Raw genomic sequence first — 24,365 nt, forward strand, 5'->3', positions numbered from 1 at the left:
CATTCTTACATAGGTATTCCTCTTGTCCAGATGGGATAGGGCAGTGTGCAGTGTGATGGCGATTGCGTCGTCTGTGGACTTATTGGGGCGTGAACCAAATTGGAGTGGGTCGAGGGTAACAGGTAGGGTGGAGGTGATATGATCCTTGACTAGTCTCTCAAAGCACTTCGTGATGACAGAGGTGAGTGCTACGGGGCGATAGTCATTTAGTTCAGTTACCTTCGCTTTCTTGGGAATGTCATTATGACAGTAAGGGGAAAACACTGCATGAGACCTTTTTTCCCTCCATCCCTCCCTCCCTCCCTCCCTCCCCCCCCACACACACACTCTCTCCCTCTCTCTCATAAACACACACACAAACACCAGTCTCTCTCGCCCACAAACACATACACAGACTGCTCTAATCTTTTAAAACATTAAGCCACCGGAAATAAATAGATGTTTTATATAGTTTAGTCTTCCATTAGGCCTATATGAATACTACCTTTGAAGCACATCTCATGAGTACCCTTGTCCTTTCTTCCTGTGCCAATCACATATTCCTACACCTACTGTCAAATTAACAGGATGATAGCTAGCTAGGTAATATGACCGAACAACGCTGTTTGTTATCAATCTAATAATTAGCAAACTGGGATTAGTTTAGAATAGCCTGCAACATGGTTTGTAAAAGGTAAGCTCCGTAATATGGGTCATATTTAAATATTTACAGTTTGAGCTAGAAGCTGTTTCATTTTGCCGTAAAGCTGCAAAAAATGCCTGTCGCAAAGCTGTGCTCCATTTCCTCTCTGTCAGAGAACCTGCAATTGCAAAGCCTACTTGTACTGGAATGTGCTTTGTGTATGCCACATGGTATACCCAGAGTACAAGCAGTCTGAACCAGAAGACAGGCCAGTTTGAGTAAGCTTTGCATTTGCAGGTTCTCTCCAACAAGAGAGGAAATGGAGCACAGCTCTGCAACAGGTCATTTATTTAGCTACATTACAAGTCAAAAGTTTGGACACACCTATTCATTGAAGGGGTTTTTCATAATTGTTTACTTTTTTCTACATTATAGAATAAAATTGAAGACATCAAAACTATGAATAACAGATGTGGAAACATGTAGTAACCAAAAAAGTGTTAAACAAATCAAAGTATATTTTATATTATTGAAATTTGCCATCATTTGCCTTGTTGACAGCTTTGCACACTCTTGGCATTCTCTCAACCAGCTTCATGAGGAATGCTTTTCCGACAAAGTCTTGCAGGTGTTCCCACATACGCTGAGCACTTACTTGTTGGCTGTTTTTTCTTCACTCTGCAGTCCACCTCATCCCAAACCATCTCAATTGGGTTGATGTCGGGTGATTGTGGAGGCCAGGTCATCTGATGCAGCACTCCATCACTCACATTCTTGGTCAAATAGCCCTTACACAGTCTGGAGGTGTGTTGGGTCATTGTCCTGTTTAAAAAATAAATGATAGTTCCACTTAGCGCAAACCAGATGGGATGGTGTTTTGCTGCAGAATGCTGTGGTAGCCATGCCGGTTAAGTATGCCTTGAATTCTAAATAAATCACTGACAGTGTCACCAGCAAAGAATCCCCATCACCATAACACCTCCTCCTCCATGCTTCACAGTGGGAACCACACATATGGAGATCATCCGTTGAACTACTCTGCGTCTCACAAAGACACGGGAGTTGGAACCAAAAATCTCAAATTTGGACTCGTCAGAACAAAGGGACAGATTTCCATCGCTCGTGTGTCTTGAACCAAGCAAGTCTCTTCTTATTATTGGTGTCCTTTAGTGGTAGTTTCTTTGCAGCAATTCAACCATGAAGGCCTGATTCACGCAGTCTTCTCTGAACAGTTGATGTTAAGATGTGTCTGCAACTTAAACTCTGTAAAGCATTTATTGGTAACTCTTAATTCCTGACATTTAATCCTAGTAAAAATTCCCAACTTTAGGCAATCGTTTTGAAGGAATCTCCAGGTACAGTTGAAGTCGGAAGTTTACATACACCTTAGCCAAATACATTTAAACTCAGTTTTTCACAATTCCTGACATTTAATCCTAGTAACAATTCCCCGTCTTAGGTCAGTTAGGATGACCACTTTATTTTAAGAATGTGAAATGTCATAATAATAGTAGAGAGAATGATTTATTTCAGCTTTTATTTCTTTCATCACATTCCCAGTGGGTCAGAAGTTTACATACACTACATACTCAATTAGTATTTGGTAGCATTGCCTTTAAATTGTTTCACTTTGGTCAAAAGTTTTGGGTAGCCTAGGATTGAGGTCAGGGCTTTGTGATGGTCACGCCAATACCTTGACTTTGTTGTCCTTAAGCCATTTTGCCACAATTTTGGAAGTATGCTTGGGGTCATTGTCCATTTGGAAGACCCATTTGCGACCAAGCTTCAACTTCCTGACTGATGTCTTGAGATGTTGCTTCAATATATCCACATCATTTTCCTGCTTCATGATGCCATCTATTTTGTGAAGTGCACCAGTCCCTCCTGCAGGAAAGCACCCCACAACATGATGCTGTCACCCCCATGCTTCACGGTTGGGATGGTGTTCTTTGGCTTGCAAGCCTCCCCTTTTTCCTCCGAACATAACGACGGTCATTATGGCCAAACAGTTATATTTTTGTTTCATCAGACCAGAGGACATTTCTCCAAAAAGTACAATCTTTGTCCCCATGTGCCGTTGCAAACCGTACTCTGGCTTTTTTATGGCAGTTTTGGAGCAGTGTCTTCTTCCTTCCTGAGCGGCCTTTCAGGTTATGACGATATAGGACTTGTTTAACTGTGGATATAGATACTTTTGTACCTGTTTCCTCCAGCATCTTCACAAGGTCCTTTGCTGTTGTCCTGGGATTGATTTGCACTTTTCTCGCTAAAGTATGTTCATCTCTAGGAGACAGAACGTGTCTCCTTCCTGAGCGGTATGACGGCTTCGAGGTCCCATGGTGTTTATACTTGCGTGCTATTGTTTGTATAGATGAACGTGGTACCTTTAAGCGTTTAGAAATTGCTCCCAAGGAAGAACCATACTTGTGGAGGTCTACAATGTTTTTTGGAGGTCTTGAGTGATTTATTTGGATTTTCCCATGATGTCAAGCAAAGAGGCACTGAGTTTGAAGGTAGGCCTTGAAATACATCCACAGGTACACCTCCAATTGACTCAGATGATGTCAATTAGCCTATCAGAAGCTTCTAAAGCCATCATCGTCACCAACATCATTTTCTGGAATTTTCCAAGCTGTCACAGTCAACTTCTTGTATGTAAACTTCTGACCCACTGGAATTGTGATACAGTGAATTATAAGTGTAATAATCTGTCTGTAATAAATTGTTGGAAAAATGACTTGTGTCATGCATGTATTTAAATGTATTTAGATAGCCCTTCGTACATCAGCTGATATCTCAAAGTGCTGTACAGAAACCCAGCCTAAAACCCCAAACAGCAAGCAATGCAGGTATAGAAGCACGGTGACTAGGAAAAACTCCCTAGAAAGGCCAAAACCTAGGAAGAAACCTAGAGAGGAACCAGGCTATGAGGGGTGGCCAGTCCTCTCCTCGCTGTGCCGGGTGGAGATTATAACAGAACATGGCCAAGATGTTCAAATTTTCATAAATGACCAGCATGGTCAAATAAAAATAATCACAGTAGTTGTCGAGGGTGCAGCAAGTCAGCACCTCAGGAGTAAATGTCAGTTGGCTTTTCATAGCTTTCATTAAGAGTATCTCTACCACTCCTGCTGTCTCTAGAGAGTTGAAAACAGCATGTCTTGGACAGGTAGCACATCCGGTGAACAGCCGCAGGCAGAACAGTTGAAACTGGATCAGCAGCACGGCCAGGTGGATTGGGGACAGCAATGAGTCATCATGCCAGGTAGTCCTGAGGCATGGTCCTAGGGCTCAGGTCCTCCTCCGAGAGAAAGAAAGAGAGAAAGAGAGAATTAGAGAGAGCATACTTAAATTCACACAGGACACCGGATAGGACAGGAGAAGAACTCCAGATATAACAAACTGACCCTAGCCCCTCGACACATAAACTACTGCAGCATAAATACTGGAGGCTGAGACAGGATGGGTCAGGAGACACTGTGGCCCCATCCGATGACACCCCCGGAACAGGAAGGATATAACCCCACCCACTTTGCCAAAGCACAGCCCCCACACCACTAGAGGGATATCTTCAACCACCAACTTACCATCCTGAGACAAGGCCGAGTATAGCCCAAAAAGATCTCTGCCACAGCACAACCCAAGGGGGGGCGCCAACCCAGACAGGAAGATCACATCAGTGACTCAACCCACTCAAGTGACGCACCCCTCCTAGGGACAGTATGAAAGAGCCCTAGTAAGCCAGTGACTCAGCCCCTGTAATAGGGTTAGAGGCAGATAATCCCAGTGGAGAGAGGGGAACAGGCCAGGCAGAGACAGCAAGGGTGGTTCGTTGCTCCAGAGCCTTTCCGTTCACCTTCACACTCCTGGGCCAGGCTACACTCAATTATATGACCCACTGATGAGATGAGTCTTCAGTAAAGAAAGGTTGAGACCGAGTTTGCGTCTCTCACATGGGTAGGCAGACCATTCCATAAAAATGGAGCTCTATAGGAGAAAGCCCTGCCTCCAACTGTTTGCTTAGAAAGAGGAGTCCGTAATTTGCTTTCTAATAATCATGATATTTTCCTCAAAGAAGTTCATGAATTTATTATTGCTGAAGTGAAAGCCATCCTCACTTGGGGAATGCTGCTTTTTAGTTAGCTTTGCGACAGTATCAAAAATAAATGTCGGATTGTTCTTATTTTCCTAAATTAAGTTGGAAAAATAGGATGATCGAGCAGCAGTGAGGGATCTTCGGTACTGCACAGTACTGTCTTTCCAAGCTAGTCGGAAGACTTCCAGTTTGGTGTGGCGCCATTTCCGTTCCAATTTTCTGGAAGCTTGCTTCAGAGCTCTGGTATTTTCTGTGTACCAGGGAGCTAGTTTCTTATGAGAAATGTTTTTAGTTTTTAGGGGTGCAACTGCATCTAGGGTATTGAGCAAGGTTAAATTGAGTTCCTCAGTTAGGTGGTTAACTGATTTTTGTCTTCTGACGTCCTTGGGTAGGCAGAGGGAGTCTGGAAGGGCATCAAGGAATCTTTGTGTTGTCTGTGAATTTATAGCACGACTTTTGATGCTCCTTGGTTGGGGTCTGAGCAGATTATTGGTTGCAATTGCAAACGGAATAAAATGGCGGTCCGATAGTCCAGGATTAAGAGGAAAAACATTAAGATCCACAACATTTATTCCAAGGGACAAAACTAGGTCCAGAGTATGACTGTGACAGTGAGTAGGTCCAGAGACATGTTGGACAAAACCCACTGAGTCGATGATGGCTTCGAAAGCCTTTTGGAGTGGGTCTGTGGACTTTTCCATGTGAATATTAAAGTCACCAAAATTAGAATATTATCTGATATGACTACAAGGTCCGATAGGAATTCAGTGAACTCGATGAGGAACGCTGTTAATGGCTCAGGAGGCCTGTAAACAGTAGCTCTACAAAGTGATTGGCTGCATAGATTTCATGACTAGAAGCTCAAAAGATGAAAACGTCTTTTTTTTTTTTGTAAATTGAAATTTGCTATCGTAAATGTTAGCAACACCTCCGCCTTTGCGGGATGCACGGGGAATATGGTCACTAGTGTAACCAGGAGGTGAGCCCTCATTTAACACAGTAAATTCATCAGGCTTAAGCCATGTTTCAGTCAGGCCAATCACATCAAGATTATGATCAGTGATTAGTTCATTGACTATAACTGCCTTTGAAGTAAGGGATCGAACATTAAGTAGCCCTATTTTGAGATGTGAGGTATCACAATCTCTTTCAATAATGGCAGGAATGGAGGAGGTCTTTATCCTAGTGAGAATCCTAGTAAGTTATCCTAGTAAGGCAAACACCACCATGTTTAGTTTTGCCCAACCTAGGTCGAGGCACAGACACGGTCTCAATGGGGATAGCTGAGCTGACTACACTGACTATGCTAGTGGCAGACTACACAAAGCTGGCAGGCTGGCTAACAGCCTGCTGCCTGGCCTGCACCCTATTTCATTGTGGAGCTAGAGGAGTTAGAGCCCTGTCTATGTTGGTAGATAAGATGAGAGCACCCCTCCAGCTAGGGTGGAGTCCGTCACTCCTCAGCAGGTCAGGCTTGGTCCTGTTTGTGGGTGAGTCCCAGAAAGAGGGCCAATTATCTACAAATTCTATCTTTTGGGAGGGGCAGGAAACAGTTTTCAACCAGCGATTGAGTTGTGAGACTCTAATGTAGAGCTCATCACTCCCCCTAACTGGGAGGGGGCCAGAGACAATTACTCGATGCCGACACATCTTTCTAGCTGATTTACACGCTGAAGCTATGTTGTGCTTGGTGACCTCTGACTATTTCATCCTAACATTGTTGGTGCCGACGTGGATAACAATATCTCTATACTCTCTACACTCGCCAGTTTTAGCTTCAGCCAGCACCATCTTCAGATTAGCCTTAACGTCGGTAGCTCTGCCCCCTGGTAAACAGTGTATGATCGCTGGATGATTCGTTTTAAGTCTAATACTGCGGGTAATGGAGTCGCCAATGACTAGAGTTTTTAATTTGTCAGAGCTAATGGTGGGAAGCTTCGGCTTCTCAGACCCCGTAACGGGAGGAGTAGAGACAAGAGAAGGCTCGGCCTCTGACTCCGACTCGCTGCTTAATGGGGAGAACCGGTTGAAAGTTTCTGTCGGCTGAATGAGCGACACCGATTGAGCATTACTACAGCATTTCCCTCCAGAAGCCGTGAGAAAGTTGTCCGGCTGCGGGGACCTAGCGAGGGGATTTATACTAACGTTACTATCTTTACTTACTGGTGGCACAGACGTCGTTTCATCCTTTCCTACACTGAAATTACCCTTGCCTAACGATTGTGTCTGAAGCCGGGCCTGCAGCACAGCTATCCTCGCCGTAAGGCGATCGTTCTCCTGTATATTATGAGTACAGCGACTGCAATTAGAAGGCATCATGTTAATGTTACTACTTAGCTTCGGCTGTTGGAGGTCCTGATTAACCATGTCCAGAGAAAGCATCATGTTAATGTTACTACTTAGCTTCGGCTGGTGGAAGTCCTGACGAACCACGTCCAGATAAAGCATCATGTTAATGTTACTACTTAGCTTCGGCTGGTGGAGGTCCTGACGAACCACGTCCAGATAAAGCATCCGGAGTGAAAAAGTTGAATGAAAAAAAGTTGAGTGAGTGAAAAACTAAAAATATAAACGGTAATTAAAAAAGTAAAGTTGTCAGGTAGCGAAGTAAGGTTGGCAACAAAATGCACAGCAACACGTAAACAAGTCTGCAAGTTGTGACCGGAAATGCTCAAGACTTGACCGGAAAAAAACGTGACGGTAGTCCCTCTCCTATCAAATAGAGTATCTAGAGCATCAGCATTTGTGGGTTCGATTACAGGCTCAAAATGGCCAGAAACAAAGGCCTTTCTTCTGAAACTCGTCAGTCTATTCTTGTTCTGAGAAATGAAGGCTATTCCATGCGAGAAATTGCTAAGAAACTGAAGATCTGCCACAACTCTGTGTACTACTCCCTTCACAGAACAGCGCAAACTGGCTCTAACCAGAATAGAAAGAGGAGTGGGAGGACCCGGTGCACAACTGATCAAGAGGACAAGTACATTAGAGTGTCTAGTTTGAGAAACAGACACCTCACAAGTCCTCAACTGGCAGCTTCCTTAAATAGTATCCACAAAACACCAGTTTCAATGTCAACAGTGAAGAGGCGACTCCGGGATGCTGGCCTCCTAGGCAGTTCCTCTGTCCAGTGTCTGTGTTATTCTGTCCATCTTAATGTTTTATTTTTATTAGCATTTTATTTTTATTTATTTATTATTATTTTATTTATTCATCAGGGTCTGCATCCCACTCCAACCTAACAGCTAAATTATATTAGAAAAATTGATGGAGGAATAGATGTGCGTTTAAAAAACTCTTTAAGTGGACAGTATTGGACCCATACAAGAGACTAGTTATATTTAAACTGCGCTTTATAAACATTCAATAACGGGCTCCAGGTTGTTCTTTACCTCTGTCAAATGTGATAGTATGATCATATGGAACGGTACTAGGGTATATTGTTTGTGTGTGTGTGTGTGTGTGTGTGTGTGTGTGTGTGTGTGTGTGTGTGTGTGTGTGTGTGTGTGTGTGTGTGTGTGTGTGTGTGTGTGAGAATCTCCCTTGGTTCTTGGCCTAGCTTGATGTTTATAACTCACGTACATGTGCTTACACTTCAAAGCTTTGAGGTGCATTTATACCAGTCCCCAAAGGAGTTCAGTCCTATTGATTTAAATTCATATGCAACTAAAGATCTGTAGTCTCATTAAAATATGCCATTTCCATCCTGATAAAGGGCTGATCTTGATCTCTGATACAACTTGACCAGTCAGATACAACTTGACCAGTCTGATACAACTTGACCAGTCTGATACAACTTTACCAGTCTGATACAACTTTACCAGTCTGATACAACTTTACCAGTCTGATACAACTTGACCAGTCTGATACAACTTCACCAGTCTGATACAACTTTACCTGTCTGATACAACTTGACCAGTCTGATACAACTTGACCAGTCTGATACAACTTTACCAGTCTGATACAACTTTACCAGCCTGATACAACTTTACCAGTCAGGGCCCCTGTGAGTTAGAAAGAAGACCCTGTGGTATCCAAGAAAATGTTTGATCACATAGATGGAAGATAATACATGTAAATTAGGATTAAGGTCTTGTTTGTGTTAGTATGAACACATGTACATATAGGTATGTCAAATCAAATCAAATTGTTTTGGTCACATGCAGATGTCGTTGCGGGTTGTAGCAAAAATCTAAAAGTAAAAGAATGGAATTAGGAAATATGGAAGTATTAGGAGGAGCAATGTCGGAGTAGCATTGACTAGAATACAGTAAAATAGAGTATATACTGTACATGTGAAATGTACATGTGAAATTAGTAAATCAGTATGTAAACATTATTAAAGTGACTAGTGTTCCATTATTAAAGTGACCAGTGATTCCATGTCTATGTACACAGTGCAGGAGCCACTAAGGTGCAGGGTTGAGTAGCCGGGTGGTAGCCGGCTAGTGATGGCTATTTAACAGTTGATATCCTTGATGATCTTTAATGGCCTTCCTGTGACAGAGGGTGTTGTAGGTGTCCTGGAGGGCAGGCAGTGTGCCCCCGGTGATGCGTTGGGCAGACCGCACTACCCTCTGGAGAGCCCTGCGGTTGCAGGCGGTGCAGTTGCCATACCAGGCGGTGATACAGCCCGACAGGACGCTCTGTAAAAGTTTATGAGGGACTTCGGTGCCAAGATTAATTTATTCAGCCTCCTGAGGCTCTGTTGTGCCTTCTTCACCACGCTGTCTGTGTGGGTGGACCATTTCAGATTGTCAGTGATGTGTAGGCCGAGGAACTTGAATATTTACACCTTCTCCACTGTGGTTCCGGTGACGTGAATAGGGGGCTCCCTCGGCTTTTCCTGAAGTCCACGATCAGCTCCTTCATTTTGTTGACGTTGAGAGAGAGGTCATTTTCCTGGCACCACTCTGCCAGGGCCCTCACCTCCTCCTATGTGTACTGTACGTACTGTTAATTCTATCCTGTGTTCTTGTGTGAAAATCAAGTATACAAATGTAGTTTTGCCCGTTTTCTTAGGGTTTGGAAACTAGCCAGTTGCTGAAATTAGGTACAGTAGGATGGTTGTATCCACTAACAATGCACTAATCTGGCACTATTAACCGCCATGAAGAGGGATTTCATGGCACATACTGTAATCCCCTTTCCACAGGTTGTAGGGTCTTTGAGATGGACAAACAAATACCCCTTCAATTAAACCACTACTGAGAGCCGTTCATTCTACCAGGAATTCCCCCCCCCCCCCCATTCTTCTAAACCAGGAATCCTCCCCCCTCCATTCCTCTGTACCAGGAATCCTCTCTCCTCTCCTCTCTCCCCTCATTCTTCTAAACCAAGAATCCTCCCCCCCCTTTCCTCTAAACCAGGAATCCTCTCTCCTCTCCTCTCTCCCCTCATTCTTCTAAACCAGGAATCCCCCCCCCCATTCCTCTAAACCAGGAATCCTCTCTCCTCTCCTCTCTCCCCTCATTCTTCTAAACCAGGAATCCTCCTCCCTCCATTCCTCTAAACCAGGAATCCTCTCTCCTCTCCTCTCTCCCCTCATTCTTCTAAACCAGGAATCCTCCCCCCTCCATTCCTCTAAACCAGGAATCCTCTCTCCTCTCCTCTCTCCCCTCATTCTTCTAAACCAGGAATCCTCCCCCCCTTTCCTCTAAACCAGGAATCCTCTCTCCTCTCCTCTCTCCCCTCATTCTTCTAAACCAGGAATCCCCCCCCCCCATTCTTCTAAACCAGGAATCCCCCCCCCCATTCTTCTAAACCAGGAATCCCCCCCCCATTCTTCTAAACCAGGAACCCCCCCCCCATTCTTCTAAACCAGGAATCCCCCCCCCCATTCTTCTAAACCAGGAATCCCCCCCCCATTCTTCTAAACCAGGAACCCCCCCCCACCATTCTTCTAAACCAGGAACCCCCCCCCCCATTCTTCTAAACCAGGAATCCCCCCCCCCCCATTCTTCTAAACCAGGAACCCCCCCCCACCATTCTTCTAAACCAGGAACCCCCCCCCCCATTCTTCTAAACCAGGAACCCCCCCCCCCCCATTCTTCTAAACCAGGAACCCCCCCCCCCATTCTTCTAAACCAGGAACCCCCCCCACCATTCTTCTAAACCAGGAACCCCCCCCATTCTTCTAAACCAGGAATCCCCCCCCCCCCCCCCATTCTTCTAAACCAGGAATCCCCCCCCCCCATTCTTCTAAACCAGGAACCCCCCCCCCCCCCCATTCTTCTAAACCAGGAATCCCCCCCCCCCATTCTTCTAAACCAGGAATCCCCCCCCCCCCCCCCACTCTTCTATACCAGGAACACTCACTCTGAAATCCCTCTCCATGGTGCATAGAGATGGTATTTTCCCACTCAGCCTTCGCCTTCTCCTCTTCCTCCTCCTCCCCCCCTTCCTCCTCCTCCTCCTCCTCCACCCCCCCCCCCCCCCCCCCCCTCCCCTCACTCTCAGTGGCTCAGGAGATCTGTCTGGGAGAAATGAAGAGGCTTTTGTTTGATTCTGGTCTCTGATGATTTATTGACTGCTTCAAAGACCAGTCCACCTGCCATCACTTTAATCATCTATGACCCTGGTGGAAGCAGGGACTCTGTGTATTTGTGTGTGTGTGTGGGGATGTGTATATATGTGTGTATTTGTGTGTGTGTGTGTGGGGATGTGTATTTGTGTGTGTGTGTGTGTGGGGGGGGGGGGGGGATGTGTATATATGTGTGTATTTGTGTGTGTGTGTGTGGGTGTGGGTGTGGGGATGTGTATATATGTGTGTATTTGTGTGTATTCTTGTGCCTGCGTGCGGTTGCTGTTATTTTCAACAGAGCCTGAGCCCTGCGTGTCAGCTGTGCTGAAAAATATTCCTCTTAAACTGACTGTTTTGTGCAATGAAACTGATTCTGAACCTTCAAGCTTTTTCTTTTCACGAAACATTAATATCTCTTTCATCTCTATTCTACATTTAACATTAATATCTCTTTCATCTACAGTATCCTTCCGAAAGTGTTCAGACCCCTTGACTTTTTCCACATTTTGTCAGGGTACAATCTAACAAAAAAAATGTATTAAATCGTTTTTTTTCTCCCCCTCATCTATCTACACACAGTACTCCATATATTTTATTCAGACCCTTTACTCAGTACTTTGTTAAAGCGATTACAGCCTTGAGTCTTCTTTGGTATGACGCTTCAAGCTTGGTAGTTTCTCCCATTCTTCTCTGCAGATCTTCTCAAGCTCTGTCAGGTTGGATGGGTAGCGTTGCTGCACAGCTTTTTTCCAGGTCTCTCCAGAGATGTTCGATCGGGTTCAAGTCCGGGCTCTGACTGGGCCACTCAAGGACATTCAGAGACTTGCCTCGAAGCCATTCCTGTGTTGTCTTGGCTGTGTGCTTAAGGTCGTTGTCCTGTTGGAAGGTGAACCTTCACCCCAGTCTGAGGTCCTGAGCTCTCTGGAGCAGGTTTTCATCAAGGATCTCTCTGTACTTTGCTCCGTTCATCTTTATAAACATGTGTGTGCCTTTCCAAATCATGTCCAATCTATTGAATTTACCACAGGTGGAATCCAATCAAGTTGTAGAAACATCTCAAAGATGATTAAACAGGATGCACCTGAGCTCAGTGTTGAGTCTCATAGCAACGGGCCTGAACACTTACGTAAATTAGGTATTTTAGTTTGTGATGTTTTTCGCTTTGTCATTATGGGGTATGTGTTACTGAGGATTGTTTTTATTTTTATTTTTATTTTATCCATTTTAGAATAAGGCTGTAACGTAACAAAAATGTGGCAAAAAAGTCAAAGGGGTCTGAATACATCGCGAAGGCGCTGTATATTCACAATGTATCCTAGGGAGTGGGCTAAGAGGAATACATCGACTTAGTGTTGCGTGGCACAATTTATAGATACTGTTGCGATCGCTGGCGTCGTGGAAATGACCGGACCAAGGTGCAGCATGGTACATTTACCCTACCCTTCCCTACCCATGGTACCCTACTCAACAAATTGGATGCAGTCTATCACAGTGCAATCCGTTTTGTCACCAAAGCCCCATATACTACCCACCATTGCGACCTGTACGCTCTCGTTGGCTGGCCCTCGCTTCATACTCGTCGCCAAACCCACTGGCTCCATGTCATCTACAAGACCCTGCTAGGTAAAGTCCCCCCTTATCTCAGCTCACCTTATCTTATCTCAGCTCGCTGGTCACCATAGCATCTCCCACCTGTAGCACACGCTCCAGCAGGTATATCTCTCTAGTCACCCCCAAAACCAATTCTTTCTTTGGCCGCCTCTCTTTCCAGTTCTCTGCTGCCAATGACTGGAACGAACTACAAAAATCTCTGAAACTGGAAACACTTATCTCCCTCACTAGCTTTAAGCACCAACTGTCAGAGCAGCTCACAGATTACTGCACCTGTACATAGCCCACCTATAATTTAGCCCTATCAACTACCTCTTTCCCAACTGTATTTAATTTATTTATTTATTTTGCTCCTTTGCACCCCATTATTTTTATTTCTACTTTGCACATTCTTCCATTGCAAAACTACCATTCCAGTGTTTTACTTGCTATATTGTATTTACCTTGCCACCAAGGCCTTTTTTGCCTTTACCTCCCTTCTCACCTCATTTGCTCACATTGTATATAGACTTGTTTATACTTTATTACTGACTGTATGTTTGTTTTACTCCATGTGTAACTCTGTGTTGTTGTATCTGTCGAACTGCTTTGCTTTATCTTGGCCAGGTCGCAATTGTAAATGAGAACTTGTTCTCAACTTGCCTACCTGGTTAAATAAAGGTAAAATAAATAAAAATAAACATTTATTTTATTGATAAATGTCGCCAACAGAACCCAGAACAAGGAAAACGACCTTGAAGCTTACTTTGGCTATAATGCCACTAACAAAGACAACTATCCACAAATACAAAAGGAAAAAATGGCTGCCTAAGTATGATTCCCGATCAGAGACGACGATACACAGCTGTCCCTGATTGAGAACCATACCCGGCCAAAACAGAGAAATAAAGAACATAGAGTTTCCCACCCGAGACAGATACTGCATGGATTTGATGTATTCCTGAACCTCTCTCTTAATAAGACCACGGTCATCATCATATTTTGCAATTAGAGGAGATAGTAAAATTAGATCATTTCCCAGAAATGTCCTTGTATGAAAGTCATCCCTAGAACTTATTGTCAGGTATTGAACATTTGCATAAAAATGTGAGAATTTCGAAATCGTGCAAGTTGTAGTTTCAGGCAAATTTATGGGCTGTACTGTCAAGTAGCTAGAGGACGCTTGAAAGAAAAATCCTAGCACGGCCTAAATAAGCCGAGGCTTGAAGTCAACTTTCGCCTTTGGAGCAACAACCTGTGCACGCTCATCCTTTCTGTGTACATAAATGTATAACCCTGCCACTTAAGGGGTCCCTCAAGGCTCCGTTCTGGGGACACTGCTATTCTCTAAAAACATGCAGCCACTTTATATGCTAATCTGAAAGTGTGCACTCAACTTTCATTTTCATGCAGATATGACACAAAGAAGGGGACAGTGCAATGTGTGTGGGCAGCGCCTTGCTTCTGATGATAGACGAGAGAGGAGGGTGAGGTAGGCATCGTATGGGTGTGTGTCGTTTTCTTTGTTGACAGAGGAATACTTTTTGGGCCACACAGCTGAGCACCTGAGAGGGGGAGTTTCAGGGTTGTGTTGTAAAATCAGGGTAGAGCCAGCCCAGCCAGCTGGTGGAATGGGTCCCCTTTCTCCTCCCCTGTCTCCTCTCCAGTCTCCTCCCCTGTCTCCTCTCCTGTCTCCTCTCCTGTCTCCTAGGCTAGAGGAGGCTGTAGGAGAATAAGGTGGGCATCCTGCCAGCCACACCTCAAAGGGAGCTGTAATACACACGCACACACGCACACACACACACGCACACACACACACACACACACACACACACACAGAGCTGTGCTGTTACACAGCATGTTTGATGAAGGGACATTTCTAACCTTGACTAATTACAGTTCATCAAAATTAAATCAAATCAAATTGTATTTGTCACATGCACTCAATATATAGTGAAGTGAAGTGCTTACTTAAAAGCCCTTAACCAACAATGTTGTTTTATTTTTTATTTTTTTAATAAATAATTAACACGTGTTAAGAATTGTAAAATAATTATTAAAAATAATAAATAATGTATACACAACACTACTGTCTCAATCTGGCACTCACAACACTACTGTCTCAATCTGGCACTCACAACACTACTGTCTCAATCTGGCACTCACAACACTACTGTCTCAATCTGGCACTCACAACACTACTGTCTCAATCTGGCACTCACAACACTACTCTCTCAATCTGGCACTCACAACACTACTCTCTCAATCTGGCACTCACAACACTACTCCCTCAATCTGGCACTCACAACACTACTGTCTCAATCTGGCACTCACAACACTACTCCCTCAATCTGGCACTCGCAACACTACTCTCTCAATCTGGCACTCACAACACTACTGTCTCAATCTGGCACTCACAACACTACTCTCTCAATCTGGCACTCACAACACTACTCTCTCAATCTGGCACTCACAACACTACTCCCTCAATCTGGCACTTGCAACACTACTCTCTCAATCTGGCACTCACAACACTACTCTCTCAATCTGGCACTCACAACACTACTCTCTCAATCTGGCACTCACAACACTACTCTCTCAATCTGGCACTCACAACACTACTCTCTCAATCTGGCACTCACAACACTACTCTCTCAATCTGGCACTCACAACACTACTCTCTCAATCTGGCACTCACAACACTACTGTCTCAATCTGGCACTCACAACACTACTCCCTCAATCTGGCACTCACAACACTACTCTCTCAATTTGGCACTCACAACTCTACTCTCTCAATCTGGCACTCACAACACTACTCCCTCAATCTGGCACTCACAACACTACTCTCTCAATCTGGCACTCACAACACTACTGTCTCAATCTGGCACTCACAACACTACTGTCTCAATCTGGCACTCACAACACTACTCTCTCAATTTGGCACTCACAACTCTACTCTCTCAATCTGGCACTCACAACACTACTGTCTCAATCTGGCACTCACAACACTACTGTCTCAATCTGGCACTCACAACACTACTCTCTCAATCCGGGCACTCACAACACTACTCTCTCAATCTGGGTCTCACAAGTCACCCCTGAAGAAGAAGTCTTTACACAAAGCTCGAACACACAATAATAAAGACTCATTTTTGAAGTCTGCTTCTATTCTTTGCGTGACAAGAGTTCCTTTCTTTATTTGTCTCTTCTCTTTGTGCACCTTGGCTGGAAAGTGATGTGACGATCAGAAAGACAATTGTACCACAGATCTCGAGGTAAGACGCTGAGTGCATTTCTGTATTTCATTCAGACAAGACCTTCTGAATATCCATGAAATAAACATCTCTCTTTCTCTGCCTCTCTTTCTCTGCCTCTCCCTCCTTCTCCTCCCTCCTACAATATCAAACAGGTCTCTCTTTCTCTGCCTCTCTTTCTCTGCCTCTTCCTCCCTCTCCTCTTCTGTCCACTGACAACATCAAACATGTCTCTCTCTCTCTGACTCCCTCCCTCTCCTCTTCTGTCCACTGACAACATGAAACATGTCTCTCTCTCTCTGACTCCCTCCCTCTCCTCTTCCCTCCCATGAGGACATCAAACCTATCAATTCCATTTAAATTTACATTTAAGGGCTTTATTGGCATGGGAAACATATGTTAACATTGCCAAAGCAAGTGAAGTAGATAATAAACAAAAGTGAAATAATTAAACACTAACAAATGTACAGTTAACATTACAGTCACAGAAGTTCCAATAGAATAAATACATTTCAAATGTATTAATATGTGCCAATAGTTAAAGTAGCAAAGAGAAAATAAATAAACATAAATATCGGTTGTATTGGTGTTACAATGGTGTTTGTTCTTCACTGGTTGACCTTTTCTTGTGGCAACAGGTCACAAATCTTGCTGCTGTGAGGGCACACTGGTATTTCAACCAATAGATATGGGAGTTTATCAAAATTGGGTTTGTTTTCGAATTCTTTGTGGATGTCACGACTTCCACCGAAGTCGGTCCCTCTCTTTGTTCGGGCGGCGTTCGGTGGTCGACGTCACCGGCTTTCTAGCCACCGCCGATCCACTTTTCATTTTCCATTTGTTCTGTCTTTGTCTTATCACACCTGACCTCACTTAATCAATGACTTGTTTATTATTTAACCCTCTGTTCCCCATGTTGTATTTGTGAGTGATTGTTGTATTGTGGTCCGTATTGTGTGGCCGTGTTTATTTACGTGTTACGTTTGAATTTTTATTAAAATTTTGGAGTAAAGTCTTTTATTACTCATATCTGCTGTCCTACGCCTGACTCATCTCACCAGCTACACACAGACGCCTTTACAGTGGATCTGTTTTAATCAAATGTGTCTCTAATATGGTCATACATTTGGCAGGAGGTTACGAAGTGCAATTCAGGTTCCACCTCATTTTGTGGGCAGTGTGCACATATTCTGTCTTCTCTTGAGAGCCATGTCTGCCTACGTTCTCAATAGCAAGGCTATGCTCACTGACACTGTACATACATTACCAGTCAAAAGTTTGGACACACATTCCAGGGTTTTTCTTTTCTTTTTACTATTTTCTACATTGGAGAATAATAGTGAAGACATAAAAACTATGAAATAACACATATGGAATCATGTAGTAACCAAAAAAGTGTTAACCTTTCTGATCTCCCCATCCCGGATCCGGGTTCGTGAATACAGACTCAAGCTCATTACCATAACGCAACGTTAACTATTCATGAAAATCGCAAATGAAATGAAATAAATATGCTAGCTCTCAAGCTTAGCCTTTTGTTAACAACACTGTCATCTCAGATTTTCAAAATATGCTTCTCAACCATTGCAAAACAAGCATTTGTGTAACAGTATTGATGGCTAACGTAGCATTTAGCATTAGCATTCAGCTGGCAACATTTACACAAAAAAACAGAAAAGCATTCAAAAAAATCATTTACCTTTGAAGAACTTCAGATGTTTTCAATGAGGAGACTCTCAGATAGCAAATGTTCAGTTTTTCCTGAAAGATTATTTGTTTAGGACAAATCACTCCGTTTTCTGCGTCACGTTTAGCTATGAAAAAACCCCTGTATCCAGGATTGTGTAAATCTATCAGCAAGCTCATTAGCATAACACAACGTTAACTATTTATGAAAATCGCAAATGAAATGAAATAAATATGCCATCTCTCAAGCTTAGCCTTTTGTAAACAACACTGTCATCTCAGATTTTCAAAATATGCTTCTCAACCATAGGAAAACAATAATTTGTGTAAAAGTAGCTAGCTAGAGTTAGCATTTCGCGTTAGCATTTAGCGTTAGCATTAGCGTTAGCATCCAGCACGCAACATTAACAAAAACATAAAAGCCTTCAAATAAAATCATTTACCTTTGAAGAACTTCTGATGTTTTCAATGAGGATACTCTCAGTTAGATAGCAGATGCTCAGTTTTTCCAAAAAGATTCCTTGTGTATTAGAAATAGCTCCGTTTTATACATCACATTTGGCTACCAAAAAGAATCCATAAATTCAGTCCTCAAAACGCAAACTTTTTTCCAAATTAACTCCATAATATCGACTGAAAACATGGCAAACGTTGTTTAGAATCAATCCTCAAGGTGTTTTTCACATATCTCTTCATTGATACATCGTTCTTGGACACATGCTTTCTCTCCTGAATCCCAGGAGAAAATGCCCGCACCTGAAGATTACGCACAAATTTAGACAAAGGACACCGGGCGGACCTCTGGAAAATGTAGTCTCTTATGGCCAATCTTCCAATGATATGCCTACAAATACGTCACAATGCTGCTAAGACCTTGGGCGAACGACAGAAAGTGTAGGCTCATTCCTTGCGCAATCACAGCCATATAAGGAGAGAATGGAAAACAGAGCTTCAGAAATTCTGCTAATTCCTGGGTGATGCATCATCTTGGTTTCGCCTGTAGAATGAGTTCTGGGGCACTTACAGACAAAATCTTTGCAGATTCTGAAACTTCAGAGTGTTTTCTTTCCAAAACTGTCAAGAATATGCATAGTCGAGCATCTTTTCGTGACAAAATATCGCGCTTAAAACGGGAACGTTTTTTATCCAAAAATGAAATAGCGCCCCTAGAGCTCTAAGAGGTTTTAAACATATCAAAATATATTTTAGATTTGAGATTCTTCAAAGTAGCCACCCTTTGCCTTGATGACAGCTTTGCACACTCTTGGCATTAACAATAATTTAAGATTTCTGCCCATATAAAGACATGTCTATGTCTTGGAAAGTTTGCTGTTAATTACAACGTCATTCTAGTCACATTAGCGCACGTTAGCAACAACCGTTCCGATTTAGGGACACCGATCCCGTACAGGTTTTTAATATTAGATATCACACACCAGGTGTTGTTGAGTTTACCCAACACTGTCGTTCTATCCTGCCGATGCATAGAAAAATCCATCTACAATATTATCCATCTACAATGTTATCCATATGTCCATCTACAATGTTATCCATATGTCCTTGTTTAGCTTTTCTGTTCTGTTTATTTATTAAACACTCACTCCCTGTACTTCCTGACTCTCAGTGCATTCATTACAGAGTAACACCTCACCAAAGGGAGTGTTTTTGTGTTGGAGGTGACGTCGGGTTCTGCTGCCGGAGCAACCGAGGATGCCTCTACCGGCTCATCAGGCTTTCACGCCTCAGCCGGTACATAGGGGTGTCAAGACTCAGTTGGTGGGTAAAGCGTCTTTTGTCGAGTCTACCGAGGATGCCTCAGCTAGCTCGTCAGGCTTTCATGCCTTAGCTAGCTCGTCAGGTTCTCAAGACTCGGTGAGCTCGGCAGGCTCCCATACCAATGCTGGCTCGCCAGGCTCTGGCACTTCTACCTGCTCATCAGGTTCCTGTGCCTCAACGGAGGTGTCTGGTCCACTCCTGATCCCCGGGTCGGCGTGCTGTGGCTGGAGTCGTGCGTTAGTTTTCAAGAAACAAAGGATATTACAGTTCTTCAGTTCCCGTTGATAGGTCTCAAACGGAGCACTTCCAGTTTATTCTCCAGTGATTGGATATTACAGTTCTTCAGTTCCCGTTGATAGGATAGTCTCAAACGGAGCACTTCCAGTTTATTCTCCAGTGATTGTACATTTGCAAGTAGAACTGAGGGTAAAGGCGGATTATTGATTTATTTGCCGTAGTTTCAACAGAGTACCCACACGTCGGTCTCTATATAGCTGTCTCTTTCTCTTCCTAGTGTCAGGGATTAGGTTGTGGACCAGGGGGTGAGCCGGACATGTCCTGTGCCGCCGACTCATTGAAGTAGAAAATCTTAATTCAAATTGAGGTTAGTGTTCTGATGTTTTCCAGTCATAGGAAAGTGATGGTGGAAACAAAAAGTTTAAGTTCAGTTCAAAAAAACCTAATAAAATAGGGCCTCTATACATTATAACCAAATTGTCGGGAACGTCCCATCAGCATTTCATTAGTCTACACGTGTTGTTCAAGAAAAATGGGACAAATACATTTAATTTTAACTGGTTATTTGACACACAAACACACCAGAATCTGTTCTGCCAAAGCCTGACTCCCTACAGGTTAGTACGGCTCAGTGTGATTGATATGACGAAGACTCCCTGACATTTAGGCTGTGACACATTTAGAGCACAATACTGTAGATGGAGCAAACAGAAGCCCTGTTTATACATGGTGCTAACAATGCGTCCTGTGTGTGGATCATGTCCACTTTCTGATTTTACCCACATTTTCATATCAGGACAAGATCAGGACAAAAGACGCATGTTAGCGGCAGGTCTAAACATGGCTAGAGAGAAGCCTTTTTATTTCAGTGGGTTGGAAGATAGATAATCACAGCAGAACACTGTTGATATTCAACCTTGAATACAGACAGCAGGACTTGCTATGAAGGGAGTGAAACAATGAGTGTATATGTCATGCTGGGTTTGGATAGAGAGAGAGAGACAGAGAGAGAGAGAGAGAAATGAGAGACAGAGAGAGAGATAGAGAGAGAAATTGGAGACAGAGAGAGAGAGAGTAGATAGAGAAATGAGAGAGTGAAATAATGTATTGGGAGAGAGAGTGTGAAGAGAGAGAGAGAGAGAGAGAGAGAGAGAGAGAGAGGGAGAGAGAGCGGGGGATGGGGAGGGAGAGAGAGAGAATAGAGAGAGAGAGAAATGAGAGAAGGAAATAATGTATTGGGAGAGAGAGTGTGAAAAGAGAGAGAGAGAGAGAGAGGGAGAGCGGGGGATGGGGAGGGAGAGAGAGAGAATAGAGAGAGAGAGAAATGAGAGAAGGAAATAATGTATTGGGAGAGAGAGAGATCATGTGAAAAGAGAGAGAGACAGTAGAAGATCAAGAAAGAGAGTATGATGCTTCGTTGAGGGTCTGCTATACAAATTGATGGGAAGTGGTGTTGGGGGAAAAACATACAGCATTATAAAATGTACAATGTACAAAAACAACAAGTGTGCACATTTCTTTCCACATGACCGTGGGGTGAGACAGGGATGCAGCTTAAGCCCCACCCTCTTCAGCATAAATATCAATGAATTGGCGAGGGCACTAGAACAGTTCGCAGCACCTCACCTGACTAGAATCTGAAGTCAAATATCTACTGTTTGCAGACTATCTGCCCACTGAACACACATCATCCATTCATCAGATCACAGTGAGATAACTTTTTTTATTTTGTTTGTTTTCCTAGAGAACTGCCCCATTATGTTCCATAAACCCCAGTGGTGTTCAGGGATAGACAGAGGTGAGAATACAGGGATGTCATTTAAACACTGTGAATCGGAAAGATGCAGAGCCCTCTCCCTCTAGTGAGCTTTACTTCTGTTTGATTTATCTTTGACAATTGGATTCCATCCTGGGATAAACATGCAGCAGTCCTCAGACACAGACCACTGCAACCACATTTGAATAATGCAGAGTGATCTGCGGCTTGTGTGTGTGTGTGTGTGTGTGTGTGTGCGCGTGTGCGTGTGTGTGTGTGTGTGCGTGTGTGCGTGTGTGTGTGTGTGCGCGTGTGTGTGTGTGTGTGTGTGTGCGTGCGCGTGCGCGCGTCCGCGTGCATGACTGCCGTCTCTTCCCTGCTCTGAATAACAAACTGAGTTAGAGAAAACATTTGTTATGTGTCATCTCTCAATACCCTGACCGTCAATCCTCTGACCTAAAGAAAACATTTGTTATGTGTCATCTCTCAATACCCTGACCGTCAATCCTCTGACCTAAAGAAAACATTTGCTATATGTCATCTCTCAATACCCTGACCGTCAATCCTGTGACCTAAAGAAAACATTTGCTATATGTCATCTCTCAATACCCTGACCGTCAATCCTCTGACCTAAAGAAAACATTTGTTATGTGTCATCTCTCAATACCCTGACCGTCAATCCTCTGAACTAAAGAAAACATTTGTTATGTGTCATCTCTCAATACCCTGACAGTCAATCCTCTGACCTAAAGAAAACATTTGCTATATGTCATCTCTCAATACCCTGACCGTCAATCCTCTGACCTAAAGAAGACATCTGCTATGTGTCATGTGATGCTGCACAGAGGGTAGTTGACCATACAGGGCCCCTCAGAACACTGTGATGCTGCACAGAGGGTATTTGACCATACAGGGCCCCTCAGAGCACCGTGATGCTGCACAGAGGGTAGTTGACCATACAGGGCCCCTCAGAGCACCGTGATGCTGCACAGAGGGTAGTTGACCATACAGGGCCCCTCAGAGCACCGTGATGCTGCACAGAGGGTATTTGACCATACAGGGCCCCTCAGAGCACCGTGATGCTGCACAGAGGGTAGTTGACCTATTTGACCATACATGGGCCCTCAGAGCACCGTGATGCTGCACAGAGGGTATTTGACCATACAGGGCCCCTCAGAGCACCGTGATGCTCCCCCCCCCCCCCCCCCTGCCCATCCTGGAAAACGGTGATGCTTCTAAGAGTGTATCTAGGGGAAAGGGTTATTTTTGGGATGCGGCCTCTATTGTTGTACATTCTGTACTGACAGGTGATTTTTCCGGTATTCAGCAGGCTGTGGTTACCTCCTTTCAATGCTGCTGTGTATCTCCAAAACATGATACTACTGATGATACTGAAGTGCCTCTGTGTATTTCAAGCTCAAACTCAGTGTTATTATGTTCAGTTCACAAAAAAAAGAGAGCAAGCTAGATATGGCAAAGGAGAGGTTTCTCTAATGATATGGTGAGTGTACTACTTATGACTGTCACTCTTCTCTCTTCTCCGGTCTACATGACCTGTCTGTTAGTCCTCACCTAAATCACAAGAGGGGGTTCGTTCTGAGGAGGGAGATATGTGAAGAGGTCGGTTGATAAGGCAGCAGGGTAGCCTAGTGGTTAGAGCGTTAGACTAGTAACCGGAAGGTTGCAAGTTCAAACCCCTGAGCTGTCGTTCTGCCCCTGAACAAGGCAGTTGACCCACTGTTCCTAGGCCGTCATTGAAAATAAGAATTTGTTCTTAACTGACTTGCCTAGTTAAATAAAGATTTAAAAAAAAATTGTAATATAACTCTTGTCAAATCAACTCACTGACTGTTTCTTAAATGGCATTGGCCCAGGTCAAAAGTAGGGCCCTTTTTTAAAAATTTGCAGCCAAAGACTTAATTGGCAGTTATATTATAAACCCCCTCTCAGCATAGAATGAATCATACACATGATGTACACGCTGTCAGTTGGGCTGTATAGTGAACCAGGATGTACACACTGTCAGTTGAGCCGTATAGTGAACCAGGATGTACACGCTGTCAGTTGGGCTGTATAGTGAACCAGGATGTACACACTGTCAGTTGAGCTGTATAGTGAACCAGGATGTACACACTGTCAGTTGGGCTGTATAGTGAACCAGGATGTACACACTGTCAGTTGAGCTGTATAGTGAACCAGGATGTACACGCTGTCAGTTGGGCTGTATAGTGAACCAGGATGTACACGCTGTCAGTTGAGCTGTACAGTGAACCAGGATGTACACGCTGTCAGTTGACATTTGGGCTGTATTGTGCACTGACCCGATTTCCTCTGAAAGCAGTTCATGTTTTGGTTTTATTTCATTAAGTCTGCAGATTGAAAGCAAATGTGTCTTTTGAAAGGCAATTATTAGCAGATATACACTCTGGTTGAATAGTGCGATCCGGGTTACCGAGTTTTACCGAGATTTACCAAACAAACCCACTCCCTTTTCCCTCAGATAAAAAACTGCGAGAAACAGGTACATTTATCATAAATTATTTTTATGAACAGCATGACGTGAAATGAAAGTGTTTTAATTATATACAATATCTAAATCTGACTTCTCTATGGCCTTCTGTCATTCATTAACCCTCAGGGTTGAGGACAGACAATACACAATCAGTATGCAGCTCAGTTCACAACGCATGTATCATCTCATCACGGTAACTGGTTTTCTTGTCACAGTCAAGCCTACGTTTGCAGCAGCACAGCTATGCTACAGTAATATAAAGGACTGAGTGATAATTTACACACCTCCATCAGGCTTTCAGGACTCAACTTATT

At 43.6% G+C, this 24,365-nt stretch overlaps 1 long non-coding RNA gene across 2 annotated transcripts; it reads right to left on the reverse strand.

The window, feature by feature from the left end:
- Window positions 1–437: 437 nt before the first annotated feature.
- On the reverse strand, window positions 438–19,118 carry LOC149971177 (uncharacterized). Of its 2 annotated transcripts, none has more exons than XR_016493061.1 (3): window positions 18,214–19,118; window positions 17,784–17,845; window positions 438–3,923 (listed from the first exon to the last, which is right to left on the reverse strand). It is a non-coding gene; the product is annotated as an uncharacterized LOC149971177 (long non-coding RNA). The 2 variants fall into 2 exon arrangements; XR_016493060.1 differs by lacking the exon at window positions 438–3,923 and adding an exon at window positions 13,520–14,598 and having other exon boundaries at window positions 18,214–19,109.
- Between the last annotated feature and the right edge of the window lie 5,247 nt (window positions 19,119–24,365).

The sequence above is a fragment of the Oncorhynchus mykiss genome, chromosome 28, assembly GCF_057628025.1.
Source record: "Oncorhynchus mykiss isolate SJ-2025 chromosome 28, ASM5762802v1, whole genome shotgun sequence".
NCBI classification, from domain to species: Eukaryota; Metazoa; Chordata; class Actinopteri; order Salmoniformes; family Salmonidae; genus Oncorhynchus; species Oncorhynchus mykiss.